Raw genomic sequence first — 20,366 nt, forward strand, 5'->3', positions numbered from 1 at the left:
AAAGAGGTTAGCATTATGTGGTGTTGTTCTTTAGGGGAACATAGATAGGTTTATTCATTTATTTATGTAAAATCAAAAGTAGAATCCTAAGCATAACCTTTATAGTGCAAGTTGTTCTCCTTCACAAAAGAAAAACAAATTCAGAATTTTTATACCAAGGGCATACTGAAATGAACTACTGTCACTGCAGACAAATTCTTGGGCTGGTTGTGCATAGGGATAATGTTTGTGTGCAGATGTTGACAAGTATAGATCACTGTAGAGCTGCTAACACTTGGTTCTTTGTCGTATACATCCTTCTCCAGCAGTTCTAAGGTCAGAGAGAACTGGGTGGCAATATTATTATCGTGCCAATTTTAGACCACAATTTTTTTTTTTTTTTTTACTTCGTATATTACAACTATATTTGAGCTTTCTTTCATTTAAATCTACAGTTTCACTCAAATTCATAATGTACATATTTCATTCCTATCAGCAATTGCACAGGGGATTGAGGGTTTTTTTATTTTTACTCTTCATTGTTTATCTACTCCCTGCCTTCCCTGTATGCCCACAATCTTATAGCATCCATTCCAAATGCAATTTCAAGTGCTAAGGAAGAAACAGCTCATTAGGAAGCGAACACAAGATCACATAAGTTAAGGTAGGAGTGAGATTTTGGCTTTCTCCAAATGACCCATTGTGACATTAGCCTTTAGTGATTTAGGGAAACAGTGAGAATCTAAATGGGCAGGTGACAACTTATACCTTGTTTCTCTTGAATGTAATTCCAGTGCCTTAATTACCAGGCCAATTTACTCCATTCACACAGAGCCAAAGCGTGAGCTCATTTCTATGAAAATTCATTGAAGTCTCCTCCAATTACCAAGATTTTTTTAATGTTTCCATAAATCATTTCAGGCAGCTTACAGAATGGATCAATGTGATTAGGATAGAGCCATCTCCTTTGCTCTATTATTATTATTATTATTATTATTATTATTATTATTAAGTATGCAGTTGTGTGTCTAATAGGGAAATATATCCAACAAATAACTGATGATGTTGGGTCACAGTATTATGTTTGAAGCACTGACTATTGAAGAATGCATAAGTTTCTTCAAATTAAAGTTATTTAAAACACCCCAGTGAACTTTAATTAACGAACTATTCATTGCACAATAATTTTGCAGCATGAAATATTTATAAATCAGTTCCTGTCTATCTTCAAGAATAACTACAAATTAAACTGTTCACATATTAATCTTGTCATTGAACATCAGATTTTTAAATGATATTGTGGACAATCGACATATGGTCATATCCAACAGAATGTGATGCAAATATAGGTTATTTCCTATGCATGCGAGGACTGGTAACGATTCTGCAATGACCATATAAAGTATTTTATAAATCAGTTATTTCCTTACATTCAGTGCTCGTGGTGTTCTACTCACCAGCATATTCTTGCTACTTCCAAAAATTTCACATTCCTTTCAGTGAAATCGAACAATGGGCAGTCCAGGATGGAATAATGACACACACACACACACACACACACACACACACACACACACACACACACACACACACACACACGCTCACTCTCAGTAATCATTTTAGTTTTATTTGCTTTCATGAACTGACTGAGGTCAACCTCTTTAATTGCAGAGGAAACACCAGCATTCAAAATACTTCTAATTTACATTACTACTCTCCTAGGAATCTTATCAGCAGAATTCTTAAAGTTCTCCTAATTTGACAGATTCAATAAAGTGAAACCCACACAATGCATACTTGGTTGAAGCAAGAAACAAAAGTTTTGAACTTCCAGAAGTCCGCATGTTTGGTTCTGCACTATGCTCACACGAGTCGATTTGACCTGCAAATACGAAGGAAGGAAGGAAGGAAGGAAGACAGACCAGCTTTTAATATCTCATCGAGATTGTGGTCACTAGAGATGGAACACAAGCTTGGGCTGCGGAAGGAAATCTACTGTATCATTTTCAAAAGAACCAATTCGGTATTTCTCTTAATGAAAGTGATTTTTACTGCCAGCCTCTCTAAAGTCCTTTGTCTTACCACTGGGCCAGCTCGCTCACTACATACATGTAAGGTCTTGTGAAGAGTGAATGATGTACAATTTACAACATAAAAACTTACATCTTCAATTGTAATGCATTTTTAGTGGTAGGGTTCAACTCACTATCAAAGATTTAATTTTATGCATGAATTTTCTGTCTGTTAATGAGTCAAAAACTGACTGGAACATTACGATTTAAATAACATAATGAATTTACACACTATACAGAACTAAATGTAGCCAAACCTCTGCCTGCCTTCCATTCTTATTACATAATAAACAGCAAACCAAATGTCACATACTACTGCACATGACTCTTCATATTTTTATAAGCAAGTGTAAATATTTGCCAGATACAAAAACTTAAAATATTATTGCTTTGCTGCAGTGTAACACAGAAACTACTATTCAAATAAAACAAACTGTTTAATAGCTTCTGTAATTAGAATCACTATGTATTTCAACCTAATTTTTTACATTTGTTACAAAATAGTATTTCAGTTTCTTGAAGGAACATTACATCTTGAGTACATTACAGCAAAATATTCACAATACCATATTGCCTCTCAACAGCACTTTGAATTGCTACAGTAACCTCAGATGACCTGAAGTGAAGCCTGAAGCAAAGTGGCAGTTTTGTAGCTGACGTAGTTTACTGAATATTCATTCCTTGCCATTAACAAGATTTTTTTCATGTCAATGTTCACGTAAGTTCACTCCAGATGCTTCACTGTAAAAAGACAAATCTTTCTATACAATTGTACAACTGCCCATAGTATACAAAAGAACAGAGTAGAAAAAAATGTATTCTTTAAGAAAATGCTTTGAATTCCATCCATCTCACAGTAAATTGGTAACACTTTTGATGAAGGCTAAGTTAAATTAAAAGTAAACAATAATTTTGTTAGAGATATTTCTGTTTTACACATGATCTGGAGAAATGAAACAATCCAACAACACTCTTCCTGTATGATGAAGTAATGTTAAGAAAGATAACTGGGTCCAAGGTTGTCAGCAAGAATTAAAAACAGTAGTTCTACATAATGAAGGTAGTGGTACAGCATGCTCTATACAATTAATATGAAATTATTATTCATCAAAGCTGGGAAACCCTTCAAAAAAAAAATCTGGAACTTCAGAATACTACTTATTATCCAATAGAAACTAATAATTATGAAAAAAGAGTTACATCTAGTTTACCTCATGCTCTCATAAAATTCTATAGCTACATGAGTACTTTTTCTAGATGTGCTGAAACTATAGTATTTGAAGAGGACATGCTACACACACAATTACTACATAAAAGCCAATCCTTTCTCCAAGCCAAAACCATACATATACAGAGATAATTTGACTGGTACCCTTAGTGGGGAAAAAAAGGACAAGTGAGAATAGGACTCACACAATGATGATTCCGTGCAAACTATTGTGGACCACTTTGGCAACGTTTACGTCCCTAGTCTATCCCAGTTATTCCACTGGTGAAAGAGGACCTTTAGTTTAATGTGGAATCCGAACCACAGGTTGTTTTGGTTGAGAGGTGAAGGCAATGTTAGAATGGAGACAGAAAAATCCATAGTTCAACCGAGATTCGATCCCACGACCTCTTGTTTTCTAGGCAGACACTTTACTGCTACACTACAATGCTCAATATGTCTATAAATAACTACTCTATAGAGTAGAGTTTGCAACTGTCACAATATGTGACATATATGGCCATATCTTATGCCTGCATTGACTTAAAAGCTTCAGTTACTTACAGTGCTAAGGGACCGTAGACTTAGCAGCTGATATAAATTTCAACATGATATCTCAAACTGTTCCTCAGAAAATGGGGTCTTGACAGACAGAGGAAGTGTTCCTACAAGGATTCTGTTTTTACTGAATGAGATATGGAACCCAAAAAACCTAACAAGTTATTCTATTATAAACTTACGTATCACAATGTGTGATATGATCCTTATGTGTGCCACCCGGAATTCTAAAACACCAACCCCTCAATAATCAGAGGAATTTAAAATTTTTGTTATATAATTTATTTTGCAAAGATACTGTAGAATACATGATGGACAGCACCTTTTCTCAGCTTTCATCACTCTTCGTAACCAATTTGCGAATGTACTGAGGAAAAATTTACTGTTGTTGTGCTTCTATATATAAACATCAATATTTCTTAGCTTACTTTCACAATTCCTATGAAACATACATGACTGGAGTGGCAAAATTGTTGCATAGCATTCCTTAAACATTGATTCTTTGAATTTACCCAACAGTTGACACTTCCACCACGTAAGTTTAACCAACAGCATTTTGCAGGAACAATACTGCTTTTAAAGAGAGCTGTAAATCAGCATACCAAGTAAAAGAAACATGTGATTCTTCATTTCCTTGAATCATCCAATGATGATACTTTCCTGTAAATAACGCTCCCATAAAACAATATGATATTTTGTGTGTATTTAGATGATTAGCAGTTCTATTACATTAACTTGGGCCACAACTGATTTGACTTTTGCTTCAGCTGAATGTCAGCTGTTCAGTACACTGTACTAGTTTCCTAGATTCCATTGGCCAAAAACTGTATGAACTGATAGCATATCTGAGAACATATTAACTATGAGTATTTAAATTAACAATTGACAGTCCAGTAATGTAAAATGCTTATTGAGAAATGAAGAAGATGGTATACACCTGTCCACCTGGAATAGTTTTCTGAAGGATACTGTGTGTGAGAAAAGTGAGCTGTGTTCCACACTAAGTTTTTCTTGAGCCAGTGCTTAATTTTTTTTGAGAGATACTTCCTATCCTTCAGGCTTAAACAACAATCTACAAAGCAATCTCAAATCTTATAAAGCATTGCACATGCAAAACTCAGCTTGCCCTTCTCTCATGATATCCTGCAAACTACGGATGAAGGGCAACAGGTAGAGTCCATATTCCTAGATTTTTGTAAAGCATTTGACATGGTGTCACACTCCCAACTGTTAACAAAGGTACAAGCTTACAGAATGGGTTCCCAGAAATGCAAGTGGCTCAAAGACTTCTTAAGTAAAAGAACCCAGAACATTGTCATCAGACGCAAGGGTATCGTCACGAGTGCCCCAGGGAACTGTGACAGGAACGCTCTTATTTTCTATATACATATGTGATCTGGTGGACAGAGTAAACAGCAGACTGCAGCTGTTTGCTGACAATGCTGTGGCACATGGGAAGGTGTCGTCAGTGAGTGACTGTAGGAGGATTTAAGATAACTTGAGCAAAATCTGTAGTTGGTGTGATGAATGACAGCTTGCTCTAAATGTAGAAAAATGTAAGTTAATGCACATGAGTAGGAAAAACAAACCAGTAATGTTAAGAGACAGTACTAGTAGTGCCCTGCCTGAAACATTATCATCATTTAAAAATCTGTGTGTAACACTGAAAATTGATATGAAATGGAACAAGCATGTAAGGATTGAAGTAGGGAAGGCAAATGGTCTACTTCAGTTTATTGGTAGAATTTTACGTAAGTGTAGTTTATCTGTAAAAGAGATTGGATACAGGATACTAATGCAACTTGCTGAGTAATATTAGAGTGTTTTGGATCCACACCACGTCAGATTAAAAGAAGACATCCAAGCAATTAAGAGGGAGGGCGGGCAGCAAGATTCATTACCAGTACGTTCAAATAACACTTAAGTATTACAGAGATACTTCAGGAGCTCAAATGGGAATCACTGGAGAGAAGCTGATGTTCTTGTTGATGAGCACTATTGAGAAAATTTAGAAAACCAGCATTTGAGACTAATTGCAGGATGATTCCACTGCTACTAATATACATTTCACACATGGAAGGTAAGATTACAGAGATTAGGGTTCATGCAGAGGCATATAAGTAGTCATTTTTCCCTTGCTTTACCTGCAAGTGGAATGAAAAAGGAAATGACTGGTAGTGATACAGGGTTCTCTCAGCCACGCACCATACAGTGGCTTGTGAAATACCGATGTAGATTTAACAATCTTCTGATGTAGGAATGTACATTTAATTGTTGAATTTAAAACTTTAATGTTGAAGTCATCAATTTCAGCAACAGATTCATGTATGAGACTAAACAGGAAGTTTCATTACATTGACTGGCTTCACCTAAGACAGAATGCTCAAAGATTTTATGATGCATCCTTTACCAAGACATTATAATAAAAGTAATTGTAGCCCTCATGTTTCACACATTTTATAGGTGCATGAACTGCCATTAAGATGTATTCTGTTTCCAAGAACGACAGCACTAATTTCCATTTTCAAAATATTCTGCATGTGGTAACATTAAACCAGTTTACATCAATTTAAAACATTATACAAATATGTAACTGACTAAGTGTTTAGAATTAACCACAACTCTCTTATTTAACTGTATCCAATGGGAAGTACACTTGACGGAACTAAAATTACCCGAAGACAGAATTTATCGGCAAGAGGCAGAATTCCAAGTTCTGGCAACATACATATTTAGAAGTAGCAAAAACTACACCTAGCTTTTGAAGCTGTTAGTTCCTACATGAGGGAGGATGAAAAGAATTCATCTCGTGCTCAGAACAGGTGGACCCCTCTCAAGTTTGGCTCCAAGTGGCCTCCTCCTTATCAACCTTCAGCAACCCAAGACTTTTTCCTACCTCACGAACTAACCATGAAGTACCAAAAGCTAGATTAGTCTTTTTTATTTTTTTCAGTTGTCTATCAGTTCTTTTACAATTGTCAGACTTCAAGAAAAGGTTCCAAATTCACCACATAAGTAGAATGTTTAATTGCTCTATTAAACACAAAATATCTCCCAGCTATTTTGCTAAACTTTTTCTTATGTTATAATAATCACTACAACATACTAACCAAAATTGAAAGTGTTACCTCATGAACATCTTGACTGAACATTACCAAACTGATCCTCCAATATTTACTTGTCTGCGGGATACATTGATTATCATTTCATCCTTATACAAGCATTCTTTCAATGCAGAAAAAAATTCATTCCTACATATGAATAATGGTATTAATATCTGATGGCTATTGGGTGTGTGTAACATTTATGAAGCTTTCTCATGTGGAAATCTCAATATGTCTCACCCAAAGGATGTGCAAATTCAGCAGGTTGCCATCTTTCAGACTTTGGGAAAGTAGAATCATTGACATGAGTGACATGGGAGTTCCATCATGATACATCACAGAGACAATTAGTTGTAGTGTGATGATTTCATAATGAGTCATGCTGAGATGGTCTCAGGACGTGTGTGGCAAGAGTAGGCACAGTTCCTTCCAGAAGGACCACACCATGAGAAAATGATAGGATTGTATGACTGGCTCTGATGAACTGATAGATGCCAACAGCTGAAATACAGACAGCGGTTACAGGAAGAGTGTCATTACAAACTGTGGGGAAACAGATTACTGGCAGCGGGGTTGAGATATTGAGTTGTCATATGTCGTTTACTGCACAGTCCACAGACAGCAGATAACTTGCATGGAGTGGGCCAAAGTCAACTTGGACATTGAGTGGCATTCTGTGGTGTTCAGCTGTGTGTCTCCCTTCTGTCTGTGGTGGTCAAATCACTGTAAATGTGTCTGTAGATCCACTGGAACGCCACAGGAAGCAGCAATTCTGGAGATGCATTACTCTCCAACTCCAGGAATCATGGTGTGAGAAGCTACTGGCTATGGCAACTATTATACAACTTTATTACTAACTTAGTAATCAATGAAGGGAAGCATGTGTCATGTGGCATGAATGGTGAATCTGTTGTCGTACCCTTCATGACCAAGGTACCGATAAGCATACTCCAACAGCATAATGCAAGACCCTACATTCCAGTTCACACCAACGACACATGTACGTATCCTTGCTGATTGACTGTTTCCCCAATTTATCGCCCACAGTGCATGTCTTGAATGACTTTTACCGTCCTACCAGCCTCCAGCAAGCAGTCTTCATGAACTAACACAGCATGTGTTTCAAGAATGGGAAGAAATACCTCAATATAGCATTTGGAAGCACACGCCCTTTCCATTGCACAGAGAGACAGATGTGTGACAACAAGTTCACGTCAAGCAGAGAAACTTTCACTGTGCTTTAGTAGATACTATGTAGACATCCTTGGCTGCTGCACCCATGAATCATCACCCCAAATTCCCGCATGCCTAGGCCCTTTCTAGTGGGTATGGATTTCGCAAACATGGAGTTTCTGAGCACCACCAGTCTTGTAACCTTAAAGCTTTGGGGCTGCTTCAACAACCACCCTGCAGTGTGACAGTGGAACATCGTACAGCGAGGTGACAGAAGTTTATGTGATAGCAATATGCACACATACAGATGGCAGTAGCATTGTGTCCACAATGCATGAAAGGGCACTGAACTGGTGGAGCTGTCATTTGTACACAGGTGATTCATGTGAAAAGGTTTTCAATGTGATTATGGCCAAAAGATAGGAATTAGAATTTGAACATGGAATGGTAGTTTGAGTTAGACGTATGGGACAGACCACTTCAGAAATCTTTTTCTGGGTTTGTGGCCACATTGTCAATATATATGAACTACCGATGTCTCGGTCCCTGTTGCAAGCGACCTTCTTTTGGGTGTTTTCGCTTACTGTTGAATGGTGTATCTATGGGCTCCCCTCTCTCACCTATTGCAGCAGCCACCTTCATGGAAGCTTTTGAAGAAACAGTTCTCCAGTCTTGCACCATTACACCCAGAATGTTGGCTCCGATATGTTGTTCATACTTTCATTGTCTGGCCACACGGAGAGGAAGAGCTACGAAACTTCCACCAACACCTCAACCAGCAGCACAGCAGAATCCAATTCACTATGGAGATGGAAAAGAATGGGGTGCTACCTTTCCTCAAAGTGGGAGTTTACATAAAGCCTGATGGTAAACTGGGCCATAGAGTATATAGGAAGCCAACGAGTACTGACAGTTACCTGCATGCCTCCTCCCATCATCACACTACGCAGAATAAATGCACCTTGGGCACTTTAACCAAGAAGGCTTACAGGATCAGCGATGAGGAACATCTAAAGGGTTAACTACAAAGTCTCAAGTCCTTTTTTTTGTGCCAATGTTTATGGAATAAAAGTAATAGATAAAACTACGGCAACAAAGAATGAAGGCAATAGAGGAGAGCAAAAGGAAGCACAAAACATTGCTCTGTTACCATATGTTCACAGCGTCCCTGAACAGGTGGGCAAAATTCTTTGCCGAGCACGCATCAAACCAATTTTCCGAAGCAGCAATAGAATTTTTTGCACAACAGATACAGTTAACAAACTACATGCTGCTGGAGTTTACAAAATCAGGTGCAAAATGTGGATTAGTGTTCATAGGTGAGATGGAGCAACCAATCAGCACACGGATATTTTAACATAAAAGACATATCCGACTAAGACAGCACACCAAGTCAGTGGTGGCAGAACACCAGGATGAGTGTGGCAAACTGATTGATTTTGGTGAAGCTCGCGTACTGGTTAAACAGTCTCTTACTATTAGAAGGAAGATTAGAGTGGCAATAGCTAAGTGACTGGCCAACATGAACAGAGAAGACGGCTACCAACTTCCGACATCTTGGCTGCCAGCAATAACAGAACTACGGGATGATCGCTCAAGTGAAGCAACACATACAGGCATGCGGGAGACTGCAGTGGCTGCAGGTACACAGAGTGCTGGCATGCCTCGGCTGGCGCTAGCAAGCAGGAAAACAACAACACACAAAAACTGCCGCCTGGTTTTCCATTCGCCGATTTCCACCAATCACAAGTGGTAATGCAAACACCAATCAAAACATCTGGTTTCCACCAATGAAAACAAATAATAAAAACGCCAATAAAGACTTCTAACATCCCTTCCCTTCATCCTAAACAGCCTATCAGAATTTGATAACAGCCATGTCTGCAGGTACATAAGAAACAAAGTTTTCTCATTCAGCAGTAAGCAGAAACACCCTGAAGGAGGTCACTTGCAACAGGGACTGAAACATTGGTAGTTTTATATATATTGACAATGCAGTCACAAACCCAGAAAAGTGTTACTGAATATGACAATGGCCGTGAAAGCCTACGTTCATATTTATATTTCAGAAATTTTTAGAGAATTCAATATTCCGAGATCAACAGTGTCAAGAGTGTGCGGCGTTACCTCTCATCACACAGACAACACAGTGGCTGACAGCCTTCACTTAACGACTGAGCGCAGTGGCACTTGTATAGAGGTGTCAGTGCTAACAGACAAGCAACGTTGCATCAAATAACGACATAAATCAATGTGGGATGTATGACGAATGAATCTGTTAGAACAGCGCAGCAAAATATGATGTTAATGGGCTATGGCAGCCAACCACTGATGTGAGTACCTTTGCTAACAGCACGACACTGACTGAAGTGCCTCTCCTGGACTTGAGACCATATCAGCTGGACACTAGATGACTGGAATACCGGTGCCTGGTCAGATCGCTTTTGATTTCAGTTGGTCAGAGCCGATGGTAGGGTTCCAACATGGCACAAACACCATGAAACCTTGGATCCAAGTCATTAACAAAGGCACTATGCAAGCTGGTGGTGGCTCCATAATGGTGTGGACTGTGTTTACGTGGAAGGGACTGGGTCCTCCAAAAGTATGGCTACTTTGAGACCAATTACAGTCATTCATGTTCCTTAATGATGGAATTTTTATGGATGGCAATGCACCATTTCTTCAGGCCACAACTGTTTATGATTGGTTTGAAGAACATTTTAGATAGTTCTAGTGAACTGTTTTGGCCACCCATATCACCCAACATTAATCCGATCAGATGTTTATGGGACAATTGAGAGATCAGTTCATGCACAAAGTCCTGCACCAGCAACACTTACGCAATTATGGATGACTATAGAGGCAATATTTCTGCAGGGGACTTCCAATGACATGTTGAGTTCACGACACAGAGTTGTTGCACCATGCCGAACGAAAGGAGGTCTGACACGATATTATGAAGTAACCCATCACTTCTGTCACTTAAGTGTGTCGCAAGGAGCAAGGGATATTCTGAAAGGTGTTACCAAATATATACAAAAGTCATTGGAATATATAATTTTCACTCATATCAGGGTGCAGCGAGCATTACTTCATGCTGTTGAAAGTCATGCATGTGCCTTGCATTTGTGTCATGAGACCAGTTGCTCAAGGCAGTTGTCTACTAATGCAGTAAGTATTATTTAACAACACATTGTAACATGTTGGCTGCCAGTTCCTCTTCCCCAAGTAATTTCAGAGAGTGGTCCATTTTATCCTGCTGGATCTTTTATAGTTGCTTGTTGCTACAAATACACCATCCCCTGTGTACCTTCCCAATTAATGTTCCACATGTTTAACATTTCTGTATATTTTACTTATGGTCTCGAACTCTCAGTGCTCAAGTATTACGTGAGGGCTGTTACTTTCTTGAGTAATGGGGTGTTCTGGGTCTTTTCTGCAAACATAGGTGCTGTTAAAATTTATTTTCTGGCTATCAGCCTGATATTTTTTTTACAACATGTAGTTTGTGAATCAGTGTCATTTCATCTGAGGATATCCAAGTTTTGAGTAATGTCAAAAACAGAACCACATGAATTTCAGATGCACTCTGCCACCAATTACTTATCACTGTATGTTGTGCACCTAACCTACCAGATAAACAAATGTCAGTCCTCCATAAGATGCTGAAATCAACAACTGTGCCAAGTTTCCCCCTACATCCTGTGACCTACGAAAGAATAAAAAAATAGCCTCAGATCACAAGCAATAGACATTATTTGCACCAACATTTGTAATGATCTATATCTGACAACAAGCCATGTTCTTGATTGCTCTCATTATGACATATCCAACTAGTGGACAATCCACTCAGAATGCTCTCTTAACACCAATTTCTTAATAGGTATCACCAGTCAACTAAACTATCATCTATCAACAAACAGTACCTTCTTCCCCTTCATCTGGACTTCAAAGGTGACAACTGCTCAATGAGAGGTATTATCCTGCTAGTTCTCTCTTTATCATCAGTGGGAGACAATGTATCAAACGTATCCGTTTGGAGTACAGAGCTACCGTTTTGACCAGTTCTCACAGAGCTTTTCCTGAGAGGCAACTACAGATCCATGCAAAGACTCAAGAAACCCTGAGGTGTCTTGAGTGCCAGATCATGGTTCTCTATTGACCAAACTGGCAACAGAAGGAACAACACAAGGCCTCCGATGCATTCACAACAGGCGATGGCCCTGTGACTTTTTCACTAATACAATGCACAGAAGTCATTCAAAGCTCGCTGACAGTCACCAACTGAGTTACCACCTGTTCACTGACTGCATCTCATCAATGAAGTTTCTACAATCTTGAGCCATATCTATTGTTGAAAGGGAAATACTTTATCTAGGTTTACAAGTCAAAAAGCAAGCAACTACAAATCACATGATCTACTGCACCAAAAACAATGGTCACAAAAAGTCAACTGCATGTAGCTCTGCTGCCATGCTACTTTTGGAGCAGACTTTTGTAAGGAGGTAAAGTGTCATGTACTAAATAGTCTACCCCACAGATACAAAATACCTCTAGTCATATAATGCAGATCTTCATGTACACTTTATTCTTGGTACAATGTCTAAGTGACAAAATTGGGCATAAACGAAATCTGCAGGATTGGATTGGATTGTTTGGGGGAAGACACCAAACAGCGAGGTTATCAGTCTCGGCGGATTAGGGAAGGACGGGGAAGGAAGTAGGCCGTGCCCTTTCGAAGGAACCATCCCGGCATTTGCCTGGCGTGATTTAGGGAGATCACGGAAAACCTAAATCAGGATGGCCGGACGCGGGATTGAACCGTCGTCCTCCTGAATGCGGGTCCAGTGTGCTAACCACTGCGCCACATCACTCGGTGAAATCTGCAGGAGAATCCATATTGTGTACCCAGTAAAAACCTGCTACCAACTATTCATAATTTATCTGCACACACTGCAAATCGAAATTTAGAGTACCGAGGATTCAATAGTAGCTTTGACCTAGATCATCTTTAGTCAATTCATACTAAGGGTTATGAAGAGTATTTACAATTGTGGAAGGAATCCATAGTTTCCAAGCGATTCTGAAAATTAATAAGGTATGTTACTCAAAAGTTATTCAAGTTAGTGTAATCCATAAAAAGAGAGAGAATAAGTTATGGGTCATCAATAATGTTTAATTTTTACTGGTCACTTCAGTAAGAGTGATACACCGAACATAATTTACAAAAATTAAGAGAAATTTAAGCGTACCGATTGATAAGATCTACGACTATTTGCACCAACTAATAAATACCAGTACTTTATACGAAATAACTACAAAGCCATACTGGGATATGGGGGATGGGCGAGGTGGGGAGCGGAGAGGTAGAATGAATGAATGAATGAATGTAATATTCTGTTCAGACATATGCAGATATGGACAGATACCCCATGGATATTGTATAAATCAGCATGGTATTGTCAAGAACATTGCGAGCAAAGTTTGAAGAGACAGTATTTGTGACTGGATACGAAAGAATTCTGTTTCTACTATGCCTTTCACATATAGATCAATGGTGAAGATAAGTGCTCTAATCGCTTATGTAAGTGATTTATAAGCAGGCATGAAATGGAGCCATAAACACTTATGATGGCCTTGTACTAATTTCTTTATGAAATCTACGTGTACCACAGGATGCAGTCTTTATTTAAGATGAATGTCATTACCTGCTGCATTACATCCTTCTTCAAAAGCTTGTCAACAGGCAACAGTTCCATCCTCCAATTTTTGTGTACAGGCCCTGTAAACATAGATTCCTTTAAATACATACATATTGCAAAAAGTTTACTCTTAAATCCTATTCAGAACTTGTGACTTTTGTTTGTTACAACAACACTTTTAACAGTCTCACGTTTTATTTTCAGTTACAGTTATTTCAGTCTTCCAGTCATAGCACCAGGTTTTCTCCATGTTGGTATTAATCAGATATGCACTAATTGGCAGAGTTTCATGATGTAAACAGTCTCAAAACACATTCAAGCAAGAGACTTAATTTGAATTTAACTCAAAGCTATGACACAGCACCATTTTATTTTTCCAGTGACTTTGTGACACTACATTTCAGGATTACTCAAAAGGCTCTAATAGTCTTAGTGCTTGTCTATGAAATGCACCAATATAAATTAGGTCAATCACTAGTGTTCAATCTCATTTTCAAACACTTATTCAGATTTCATTGGCACAAAATTTCATTGAAGCCTAATAAACATGCAACAAAATAAATCCAGTTATGATTAAAATAGTGATTTTTCACATAACAGAAAAGCTGCCTGGCACTGAGTACAAGACAGTAACAACAGAGCCTCTTTAAACAGTCATGGTGGAGCATTTATTGAGCATGAAGCACAAATAATTTTAGAAACAAACTTTCATTTCAGCACACTAATACAGTAATCCCACTTCAGCTTCCACAATCAGCTACAATGGATATCTGAGACAAGATTCTATTTTCTTGCCACATAAAATCTGCGAAAAATCTCAAGCTTTCGATAATCACCTCAACTGTCTTATCTAGGAACTGTAGTTGTTGCTCCTGATGAAGAAGATAGGTGCGATCATCCAAAGCTTAAGGTTTTACGCAGATATGGTGCACCAAGAAAAGATAGAATGTTTTATACAAGAATGTAATTCTGAGGAATTTCATTCTCATAGTTCCTACTGCACTTACACCTGGATCAAATCAACAAAGTTACTTGACAAAGCCACAGAAGGAAGCCATGCTGTTGGATACACAATACCTGTGTGCACAGTATGCATGTGACAAACATCTGTAAGATTCAGAACTAAAAATGTTCATACATTTCCTTTAACGTGTGGAAGAGAGGTTGCTCTGTACTAAGTAGGTTTTGTCATTTTTCAGTTCACTTCAGCTACTAACTTCAGACATTCTGGTATGTAAAATAAAAAACAAAAAGGAAACAGCACAGAAACTAAGTGCACATGCTGCCCCACCCACTAACACATATCAAAACAGTTGCGTTAGCAGCTGAAATTGTCACCGACAGCTGGCTATGGTGACCAGGACTTACTGAAACAGAGCAACATGATAATGGTGAATAGAAGGTGCAACCAAACTTGTTCTTTGGTTGACTGTTTATATGATGCCTGTCCTGTAAACAATGTTCTGTTGATCAGTGGATATGTACTGTTACTCCATCCATTTACCAGAAATACTAATACAAAACTGATTATTTCGATATGAGTTTTGTAGATACACAAGAGACAGAAAATTGTAAAGAATAATTTCAGATTTAAAGATTTGTGGAAGAAAAATATGATTGGCACAAAACTATCACAATCACACTTATCTCAGTGACAAGGTTATATATATAAAATTTAAACTGATAAACTGTAATACCTCACTATCACAAAATTTGTCTCAAACAGTCCGCCAGCAAAAGTTTATTCAAATTTGGTGAAGTATTCTAAGGAGGTTGCTTTTGAATCTTAAACTATTAGTTAAATAAGAGGTCTGCCGATTTCAAATTTGTCAATACGTCACATGAGAATTATCCAGATGAAACTTGCCATCACTGGTAAAACAAGGATAAAGTACACAATGTTACTGGACAATCAATATTTAAATGTATATAAGTAACTGACACAATAGTTGTATCAAAGAATATGGTATGAATGAGAAAGCTGTATGCAAGATGGGTGCCTCATTAAATGGATGCTGAACAGCAGCAAATGCGAAAATTAACTTATCTGCAGTGTTTATAACCTTTTAAAAAGAATTTAACATGTTTTTTAATTGATTTATTCATTTTATTTTTTTTTGCACCAGTTTGTTATGGTACATGAGATGCTTGTCCTCCACTTCTACCCAGAAATGCACCAAAAATGGCAAAGCTTATTTCATCTGTTGGAAAGGCTATATGGACTATGTTTTCTGAGACGAAGAACAGATTTCTTTATTACTTGCCGTTCAGAGGATAAAGCAAGAATTTGCACTAACTAAAATTTACATGGAAAGAACCCTGGACTGAAAATAAATAAAATATCTGATCAGGACAATCCACCTGCTCACAAAATCATGTTAGCAACAAGAAAAAAAGAAAGAGTAAACACTCTTGACTTGAGTACACACTGTTGAATCATCCACTCAATTTACTGGACATGAGACACACACTTCTGACTATTTGCAGCTGGAAACCATTTTCAGTCCAATGAGATTACGGCAATCTTATAAATCCTGCAAGATAACACATTAGGATGGAAAATATTTACTAAAAACTGAACAAAGTATATTGACTCAAAAGGGAGTTACATGAAAAGAACAGAATCATTTTGACCTAAATGAGAGTCTTTCATTATCAGGTCACCAGCATTTCACCTCACCCTCACATCAAGTTAAATCAAATCATGACTTTGGTTTCAACCATAGGAGAAACATGATTGTTTAAGAATATTCAGTAATAATGAATTATGCATCATCTGAAGACAATTATGAGACAGGTGGTAGAAGCTGTATTGGACCTGCATATAACATTAGGCATGTGATGGCATCTATGTCTATATCTCTGCCTGGCACAAAGATGTTCTTCAAAAACTGTGACTTCTGTACACTGTTTGGAAATCAAGTGTTCACGTAAATAGTTTCTAAGTTTCTGTGTTGTCACTGATGGGCTCTTATTTGCAGTCTCAGTATTTATATTTGAACAAAGATAACAGTTAAATTTTACTTTTAAATTATCCCTAAGGTGCTGTTATCATTATCACAATGACTACATTAGTTTTTACCTCAGTACTACAATGAGTGGCATTTGTTTTAGTTACAACACTCTTCATTGTAACTGGATTGCCTCATCTGCAACAAAATGATAATTTCACAGGATCAACTAAAATGAAATAACTGTCTATTGTGTGAAAACTTTTGGAGTAACACTTATAGCGTTTTGTCCAAGCTATATTTGTGTGAATATTTTCCACGTGCATTCACGTGATAAATTTTATTTTATGTCTTCTTCCAATATGGATAGTATTCATATATATTTCAGTTTATGTTGAATTAGTGGAATTAAACAACTCCAGTGGCAGATGATGCACGAGAGGCATTTTACATTACATTATAATTCACTGTTAAAGTTCCGAGAGCATACGTTCCTAGAAGCGTCAACGTAAAATTTTCCTTCGTCCTTTATATATTTTGAGAAAAGATCCTGAAGATATCGAGCCCACACAGAGGATTACCAGTAATCTTTCTTCCCATGAAGTATTCACGGGTGCAACAGGAAATGACACTGATACACAAAGTACCCCCAACCACAAACTACAATATGGCTTGCAGAATACAAATGTAGATATTACAGGCTGCACATACATTAATAATATCAAATTTAAAATTAAGTGGAATTAAAAATGTTCTCTGTAAGAATCACCATGGGTTCCATAAACATTATGTGAAACATAGCTTGCTCTGTCCATCTACGACCCAGGTGGCAGTACGTACTGGTACCCAGGTAGACGACATGTTCCTCCATTCCTGCAAGGCATTTGATACTGTTGTGCATTGCAGACCAACTATGCGATTTGATTGAAGAGTTTCTACCAAACTGAGCACACCATATTCAATGCAGATTGGTTGAATCTCTCTGTGATGCTGCCATGTTTACTAAATTAATCTGAGATGAAGCACATTTCTTTTCTTTGTAAACTCGCTATTTCCCTTATCAAGCCTGTCTGGTACGGATCAAATAATGGTTAGCAATATTACAATATTGTTAAACGAGGGTTTTGTAAGCTGCCTCCTTTGTTGATGGACTAACTTTTCCCAAGGTATTCTTCCAATGAATCTGTGTGGCATCTGTCTTACCTGCGATTAGTTTTATGTGATTGCTCCATATCCGTACTCCCATAAATTTTGTGAATGTGACTGCTTCCAGTGATTGTTTTGCAATCATGTAATCATACAATAATATGGGCCATTCTGTGGTTTTTACACAATACGTTACATTTGTTTATTTTGAGCACAAATTGCCACTCCCTGCACCAATGTCAGTCCTCTGTGGGTCTTCCTGCATTTCACTACAAGTGTCTACCATCGTGACTTCTCTGTGTACAAGAGCATCATTTGTGACATGCCTCACGGAACTTCCCACATTGTCTCTTCTAGCTCCGACATTTGCTAGTAACTTCTTGCGCAAGAACTTGGTGTAGCAAACAAGAGTACCATAAAATTGGGCGAATATAAACAACCAGTAATCACCACTTCTTTAATGAATATAACTCCCATGTATGAAACATCTTCAAACTTCTCATTACTTTACAAAAGAGTTAATATATTTAATATCTAATGTTAAGCATGTAATTAAGAAAAAGTTCAGAAACCACTTGAGATCAAGCTTAAAGTTAGTTTGAAGTCACCACGTGCTCTCATAACGAAACACTGGATGAATATAGTCTACAAACTTGCACTCCATTTTAAGCAAAAGCTAGTTTTTCATGCATCTAAATGTCTACGAAATATCTCCCAAACTCTGTGTCGTAAAATGATATAATTTTGGAGGTACATTCAGTGGTATAAGTGGATACTATCTGCAAACTGTGTTGCAAATTAGTTGGCAGTAAAGAAATAATATGATGGCATGCTGAAAAGTAATTCCTCCAAATTTTTTTTATATGGAAACTTCAAGCTTTTTTAATAAAACAAACTTTAACATTCTATATCTTTATTTCTAAATGTAGTCACCCTGGTGAAGAACACATTTCTCCCAATGAGAGACGAATTTTGTTGATATCATCATTGTTGAATGTCTCACTGCTGACAGAGCCACAACCTCACCTCTTTCAAAGTGAAGTCCTCGACGGTGTTCTTTAAGTTTTGAAACAGATGAAAATCAGATAGGGCCAAGTCAGGAATGTATGGAGGATGATCTATGACTGAACTCAAGGCACTGGATTGTTGCAGATGTCATAACACTGTCTGGCACCGTCATGCTTAAAGAGAAGGTGCTAGATTTGTGGATCAACTCTTTCAATCCAAAATCCGATTAAGCTCGCTCTTTCTCAGGCACCGACATAATTAAGTTACACACCACCATTTTACATGCTACAATTCAGAGCCCTCTAGTGGCAGATGGCTGCAAATATGTACACATCAAGAATACAGACATAGAACGTTAATAACATTCATTGTATTTCAAAAGGTGTAAGGGTTTTCATGTAAATTTGGAGGCATTACTTTCCTTCATTTTCTCTTATGTTAAAATGCCATTTCTGATGTGTGTTACTGCATCTACATCTACATCTACATCTATACTCCGCGAGCCACCTTACGGTGTGTGGCGGAGGGTACTTATTGTACCACTATCTGATCCCCCCTTCCCTGTTCCATTCACGAATTGTGCGTGGAAAGAACGACTGCTTGTAAGTCTCCGTATTTGCTCTAATTTCTCGGATCTTTTCGTTGTGATCATTACGCGAGATATATGTGGGCGGTAGTAATATGTTGCCCATCTCTTCCTGGAATGTGCTCTCTCGTAATTTCGATAATAAACCTCTCCGTATTGCGTAACGCCTTTCTTGAAGTGTCCGCCACTGGAGCTTGTTCAGCATCTCCGTAACACTCTCGCGCTGACTAAATGTCCCCATGACGAATCGCGCTGCTTTTCGCTGGATCATGTCTATCTCTTCTATTAATCCAACCTGGTAAGGGTCCCATACTGATGAGCAATACTCAAGAATCGGACGAACAAGCGTTTTGTAAGCTACTTCTTTCGTCGATGAGTCACATTTTCTTAGAATTCTTCCTATGAATCTCAACCTGGCGCCTGCTTTTCCCACTATTTGTTTTATGTGATCATTCCACTTCAGATCGCTCCGGATAGTAACTCCTAAGTATTTTACGGTCGTTACCGCTTCCAATGATTTACCACCTATGGCATAATCATACTGGAATGGATTTCTGCCATGAACAGCTAAAGCTTAGTAAATGATCAGCTTTTATTCCTTTTATCATTTTGTAGGAGGTGTCAAGTAGAAAAAGTTTTGTAAAGGTTTGACATTATGTGCAAAGTTTGTTGGAGGTCATTATGTGCACCCAGTCTCAAATATTGGATAAATGAAATCCGAGTATTTGCACACCGTCAGTTACCCTCCAAACAGAAAGTTCCTTACTGTGATGCTAGTCAGACTGTGTTACACTTTTAACTTAACAATACACCTATTAACGAGTAGATTATGACAGCATTCTAAATTTTGAAATTCTGTCAATAATTATGTAAAATGTTG

The 20,366-nt window shown here is 37.8% G+C and overlaps 1 long non-coding RNA gene across 1 annotated transcript in view; it reads right to left on the minus strand.

The window, feature by feature from the left end:
- Positions 1 to 2,487: 2,487 nt before the first annotated feature.
- The window catches only part of LOC126470602 (uncharacterized), an 81,541-nt gene continuing 63,662 nt past the window's right edge, over positions 2,488 to 20,366 (minus strand). The window contains exons 4-5 of the long non-coding RNA XR_007586265.1: positions 13,802 to 13,875; positions 2,488 to 2,792 (exon numbers count right to left, since the gene is read on the minus strand). This is a non-coding gene — a long non-coding RNA (uncharacterized LOC126470602). The remainder of the gene's footprint in view (positions 2,793 to 13,801; positions 13,876 to 20,366) is intronic.

Source organism: Schistocerca serialis, chromosome 3 (genome assembly GCF_023864345.2).
Source record: "Schistocerca serialis cubense isolate TAMUIC-IGC-003099 chromosome 3, iqSchSeri2.2, whole genome shotgun sequence".
Classification (NCBI taxonomy): domain Eukaryota; kingdom Metazoa; phylum Arthropoda; class Insecta; order Orthoptera; family Acrididae; genus Schistocerca; species Schistocerca serialis.